Here is a 5,904-nt window from a genome sequence, read left to right on the forward strand (position 1 = left end):
GGAGAGAGGGGTTAGTAGGTGGTGATGGGTGGTTTGAGGATGAGTGTCAGGTACGAACAAATTTTTGAAATACGTTTTCAAAAAAATTAACAAAAATTGGGTGGTGGTTTAGGGGGAGGTTGATGGAGTTGAGGGTCAAAATAAAAGGTGAAATTAAATAATATAAAATGATAGATAAAATAAAATTATATAATATTAAGTAAAATTATAATTAAAAAAAATAATTAAATCATGAATATCATCAAATCGATGATTACATTAAATAAAATTTTTAATGATTATCAAATCATAAAATTAAAACCTGATGCTCTTAGTAACTATACTATACCTTACCATGAACCACCATCAAAACAAAGGGTTGCTCCCTCTCTCTATCAATCTAAACTAAATTAGGTTTAAATCTTTACAACCATTGAAGCAGCAATGCCGGTTTACCATCGCTTTCAACTATTGACAGCAGTTTTACAATCTCTCTCCCTCATTTGAACAACTTTAAAATCGGTTTAGAGCTCTACATAATTACTTATATGTTATCTTCTTTTTTTCAAATTTATGATCTTAATATTTTGTAAAATAAATTTTAAAATTTCTTTTGGGACTGAAATGAAGGAAGAGAGAAGGGGATAAATTGGAAGATCAAAGATTTCTAGCTCACATAGAAAGGAAATAATTTTAAGAACAATGAGCTTTACAATCGCTCCCTCCCTATTGAAGCAGCAGGCCGGTTCGAGCTTTACAATCATTTGTTTAAGGTAAATTCGTCTCATTTCCTATGATATTTGTCTAACTTCGTTGAATTTTTGGCTTTTAGTTTAATCCCTATAACATATTATTTCTCTTTTGGGGTTATTGAAAGAGCTAAAATTACTTCTCTCCCAATTTCCTTTGTGATTTTTTTTTATTTAGTTGCGGAGCTATTTTACTAAGGGGTTCAAAACATAAAGAAATTAAGGGGGTTTTTGATCATATATATAGTGTGTTACAGTAAGTTTTGATCGCTTATTTTTATCCGGTATGATTTGTTTCCTTAGAACCACAATTCTATGTTGATTTTTAGATGATTTATACTCTGTGTGTATAAATATGTATTGTTGTGAGATTCTTTTTCTTAGTTAACGAGTTGCTTGTGGAGGTTATTGGTTTCTCGGTTGTGACTGTCGATAAATATGCAAATTGGTGTTTGGAAAGGTGTAAAATATGTAAGTCTTTTTTTTCCCGAGGAGGTTCACGTGACATGATAAATCAAGAACCTAAACAAGGAGAACAAGTTGAAGATATTGCATGAATAGGTTGCATAGTTAAAGGTCCTCTGTATTTCACAAAGGTAGGGGTGAGGTCTATGTACGTACCACTCTGCCCATACCCCACTCGTGGGATACACTGGGTATGTTGTTGTTGTAGGATACTAGTTAAAGGATTTAGGTGTTAGATTCAACTAGAGTAGTTGAATGGTTATAGAATGAAGAATTTTAGCGCTTATGTGAAATAGTAAGAAATTTAGATTGAGGTTTGACGTCTCTTATCTCCATCTTAAACGGATTCTAGAAATTGTTAGTTTGTAGCGTACTCAGTTCAAGTATTTTTCTTTTTTTACAAAGATGGTGATAAGTTAAGTCGAATTTATTTTCAGGTTAACAATTCACTTAAGGCCGATAACACATCCAAAGGTTTTCACTCAATATATTCTGGCGAGGCTCTTTTGTGGAAATGGCTGGTTAAGCTTCTATCAGTGTTTCTTATGACAAGGTTGCTAAGTGTCACTTTGTTTAAATGGTGGATCGCCTGATGTTACCAAAAAGTACTGTTGGTTTTCACTTTTGAAGACAATGGAACCATTTATACTTGTGTACTAATAGCCTATCAGATCATATAGTCATTACTGAGAATTTTGGAGTTTGGTAAAAAGGTATACTACGCCCAATATCTATGCTTTCCGTTCACCAAGGGGTAACTTTATTTGGGGGGGAGGGGGAGAAGGCTAACAATATGATGATTGGACGTGATGTTTAAGCATCATGGTAAAGAAATTTTCTTAGTTTTGGCTTGGTTTTATTTATCTGATTCCTTTCCAAAATTATGTGAATATGTTCGCCTATTAGATGAATTTTCTCAATTAAATTTTTAGTTTGGTATAAATATTTTGGTTTTTCGCGTGAGCTGTATTTTTGCTTCAAAAGTTTACTTAATACAGCCTGTTCTAGACCTGTTTCTAACTGAAGTTCTAAAATATAAATAGCTATTTCTGCATATTCTAGTATTCAGAAAGTTCAATTAGATATAGAGTCAGAGATAAATTAGTATCAGTAGTGTCAATAGGTAAGCAGTTTGAGAGAGGTCAACACTAGAATCTGATGGATTTGAAACAAATGGTGGGGTGGAGCTTAGCAGTGGTGAGTCTATACAAGTACTGCTTTATTCAGCTTCAAGAAACTGTAATTGCTTTCATTTCCATCTAGCCAGAGATATAGAATAAGACTTGCCAGATCTTATCTATTACCAGTTCTACCCCTCGTGAGTTCTGTTTTCTTGCCATTTATAGTTTTATTTGTCAATTGATCGTCGGTAATATCTGAAACCATTGTCACTAATTACTCGAGTTGTTTAGATACAAAACGGATCTCGAATGATGATTGCTTAACTAGTCTGGACTTCCAATAATTTCTCTAGTTAACTTTTGAAATTATGAGGGCTAGAGGCAAACTTATTTAGCTTTTATAGATGTTAAATTTTGTTTCGTCAGCTGAAATGATGTCACTGATAAAAGTAGCAAAATTCTTATTTAAAAATAAAAAACCATAGAGTGAACATACTTCTAATTGCTTGTCTGTATGTACTTCAGCTAACATGCCCAAATTTAGAAATTCAAAGCTTATAAATCCTTCCATTGACTCATATTTTGAATTCTTTCTACATATTCTTTATTATTCCATGGCCCCCACTAATGTTAATTCTTGAAACTGAAGGAAGACAAAGAGATATCCAAAGTTTCCCTTTTGATGATGCTCAAATAATGTAGTTAATTCATCTATCTCAATATAGTAATTGCAACTTTATATTAACTAATATGGAGAAGGAAAGTGGCTTAATGAAACTGTTTTGTCACTCTTTCTTTAAATAATATTATTCCAATGATGTGCTAGATAGGTCGAGGTATCAACAACAATAACATATCTCGTATAATTCTACAAGTGAAGTACACTGAGAGTGGTGCAAGATAGAAAGACTATTTCTAATACACTCGATCAAATGAGTATGCCACTGTTGGTGATGTTTCTAGTTAACCAAAAAAGAATTATCAGCTTCAGATTAGACAGGGATTTAGAAAGATTACCATAAATAAAAAACCTGAACTTTTATTGAAGAAAGTTTCTAGAGTGTACCAAAAATCTTTTTGTTGAAACAAGAAGCAACAATAGTGGAACTAATGAATAGTGTACTGAAATGTTTACTATCCTGCAGATGTCGAAGTTCCAGTTGCATGTGTCGTACTCGTGTTTTTATATTTCGTTCAACATTATGGGATGCATCGACTAGGGTTTCTATTTGTACCGATTGTGATAACATGGCTTTTGTGCATTAGTGCAATTGGTGTGTACAACAGCATCCGATTTACAATGTTGTAGTAGTGAAAATTATAGTAATTGGTGGATGTACAAAGTCGATATATAGGAAGTGAGTTTTTTTATGGCTGAGGAATCTGTAATTCTTCAATGCTTCTTGCCAAATATTCACTAGCATCCTTCCGAGATTTGCATGTTTTTCTGAATCTAATATTTAGAGAACATCTCAAGAGGGAAAATAAGTAGCTGCAAATAAGACTGTGCATGAGGGCGTGTATGTAGAACTAGTGTTACTGTTGCCATGAATAGTACATCAGTGTGGCTTATTGACATAAAGGGGCACTTCAACATAAATCAAATGTTACATTGAAAGCCAGAAACTAACCAAAAGAATTTGGTATGCCTAGCTAGTTACAATGGAAACATACCCTATGTAGTCCTATAAGTGGTGTCTGGGAACAGAGTTTACCAAGCATTATCTCCAAACTACATGTACAAATTCTTGAAGAAGACCCAATTATCCTTTCTCTTACGATAGTCTATCAATACTTTTTCATGTTCTGCTGGTAGTAGTAGAGAAACTAGGTAGGTAGTAAGTAGACCAACTATATATAAGTTTAACAAGAGATACTATAAGTTGATATACAAGTTATTATTCTACTAAAATTTCAGGTTATACTAGAGAATTTAAAATCATTTCAATCTAAAATCATAGTTTATTTATCTTTTTTCTGAAATTTTGCAGGAATTCTTAATTGGGGGCAAAGAGTCAACTTTTCTTGAGGTCTTCGAAGAGACACATAGGAAGAAAAAGAAGGATGGTACAAGAGAAGATTGGGTCGAAACGCGTGCTAAGGATACATATGTAAGATAATAACTTTTACATACATTATTTTATTATTACTCAACTTAGCTTGTTTACTTACTGACAAATAATTTTTCTTTCAGGAAGGATTTCAAAAAAGCATAGATGATTGGCGTCAAACCCAACCCACTTCAAAGGTTGGTAACATAGTCCAATCATCACCTGCAGGTATTACTAACATGTGGACAGTTGTGGTAGGTGGTCTAAAGAAAGGTAGAACCTACGGGTGTGGGTACTTGAATTCTGGAGTAGTCCTTCGTTGTTTCCCAATTTCTCTTCTACTTTGCAAATTATGGAAGAAATGGAAGCGATGAGAAAGCAAATTGCAGGTTTTGATGTAACAGTGTGCCACTAACGATGCTAAGTTTGCCAAGTTTGCTAAATTTGAGAAGTTGGTCAAGAAGAACATGCCTCAAGTTTTTTATGATGAGGCAGAGAGTGAATCTGATTTTGATTAGACTATAGTAGTTCTTGTTTTTGGTTGTGAATTTTAGACTTAAAGTTCTCTTGAGATATTTAAAATATTTGATTCGTTGTTTGTTTTGTATTGTGATGTTATTAAGACTTCGTGATGTTTAAACTATTTGACTCAAAGTTTATTTTGGATGTTTTAAAGTGGTTGAAATTTAAATTTTTGTTGTGTTTATGAAAAATAAATTAGGTATGTTGTTTGTAATATGAGCGTAGTATAAGCTAATGAAAGAGTAGCAGAGGTGGCGAAATAAAATAAATTTTCGACTACAATAGTTGGAATAATTATAATTATTAAATGATTATCTATTAAAATTCTGACTATGGTAGTCAAAATAATTATAATTATTAAATAATTACTTATTAAAATTTTGACTACCATAGTCGGAATAATTATAATTATTAAATAATTATTAATTAAAAGTTCGACTACGGTAGTCGGAATAATTATAATTATTTATTAAAGTTCTGACTACGGTAGTCGAAATATTTATAATTATTAAATAATTATTTATTAATTTTTCAACTACAGTAGTCGAAAAACTTATAATTATTAAATAATTATTTTAATTAGTTTATTAATCTTCCGACCACTGTAGTCGGAAATTTTCGACCACTGTAGTCGAAAATATTTTTTCGACAAGCTATATTCTTACTAACATGAAACAATCGAAAGTTAGTCGAAAATACCTTATTTTCTGACTATAGTCCAACTACAACAGTTGTTGGAAAAATATTAATTTCTAGTAGTGGTTTCTTTCGCCTCTGTCATCGGGTCTTGCCTCCTTTCTGGTACTAAATCACTAGTCCGCATATTGATCAGAGATTGATTTAGAGACCGCTGGTTCGCTGGAGTGTTTCTCTAACATAGATGGACATTCCTCCTCAGGAAATTGGATTGACGTCTGCAAAACATCTTTATTACCTTTGACACATTCACTAGCATAAAAGTTATCGTTATCATCACATGACTGTCTACTAATGAAAGGATGTGGTTGGCCATCAATG

General features: G+C 32.5%; 1 long non-coding RNA gene across 2 annotated transcripts; it reads left to right on the forward strand.

Moving 5' to 3' along the window:
* Nucleotides 1-288: 288 nt before the first annotated feature.
* On the forward strand, nucleotides 289-5,040 carry LOC107877231. Of its 2 annotated transcripts, XR_001676263.2 has the most exons (4): nucleotides 313-752; nucleotides 1,631-1,906; nucleotides 4,306-4,425; nucleotides 4,509-5,040. It is a non-coding gene; the product is annotated as an uncharacterized LOC107877231 (long non-coding RNA). The 2 variants fall into 2 exon arrangements; XR_007048470.1 differs by lacking the exon at nucleotides 1,631-1,906 and having other exon boundaries at nucleotides 289-752.
* The last annotated feature ends 864 nt before the right edge of the window (nucleotides 5,041-5,904 follow it).

Source organism: Capsicum annuum, chromosome 12 (genome assembly GCF_002878395.1).
Source record: "Capsicum annuum cultivar UCD-10X-F1 chromosome 12, UCD10Xv1.1, whole genome shotgun sequence".
Taxonomy (NCBI): domain Eukaryota; kingdom Viridiplantae; phylum Streptophyta; class Magnoliopsida; order Solanales; family Solanaceae; genus Capsicum; species Capsicum annuum.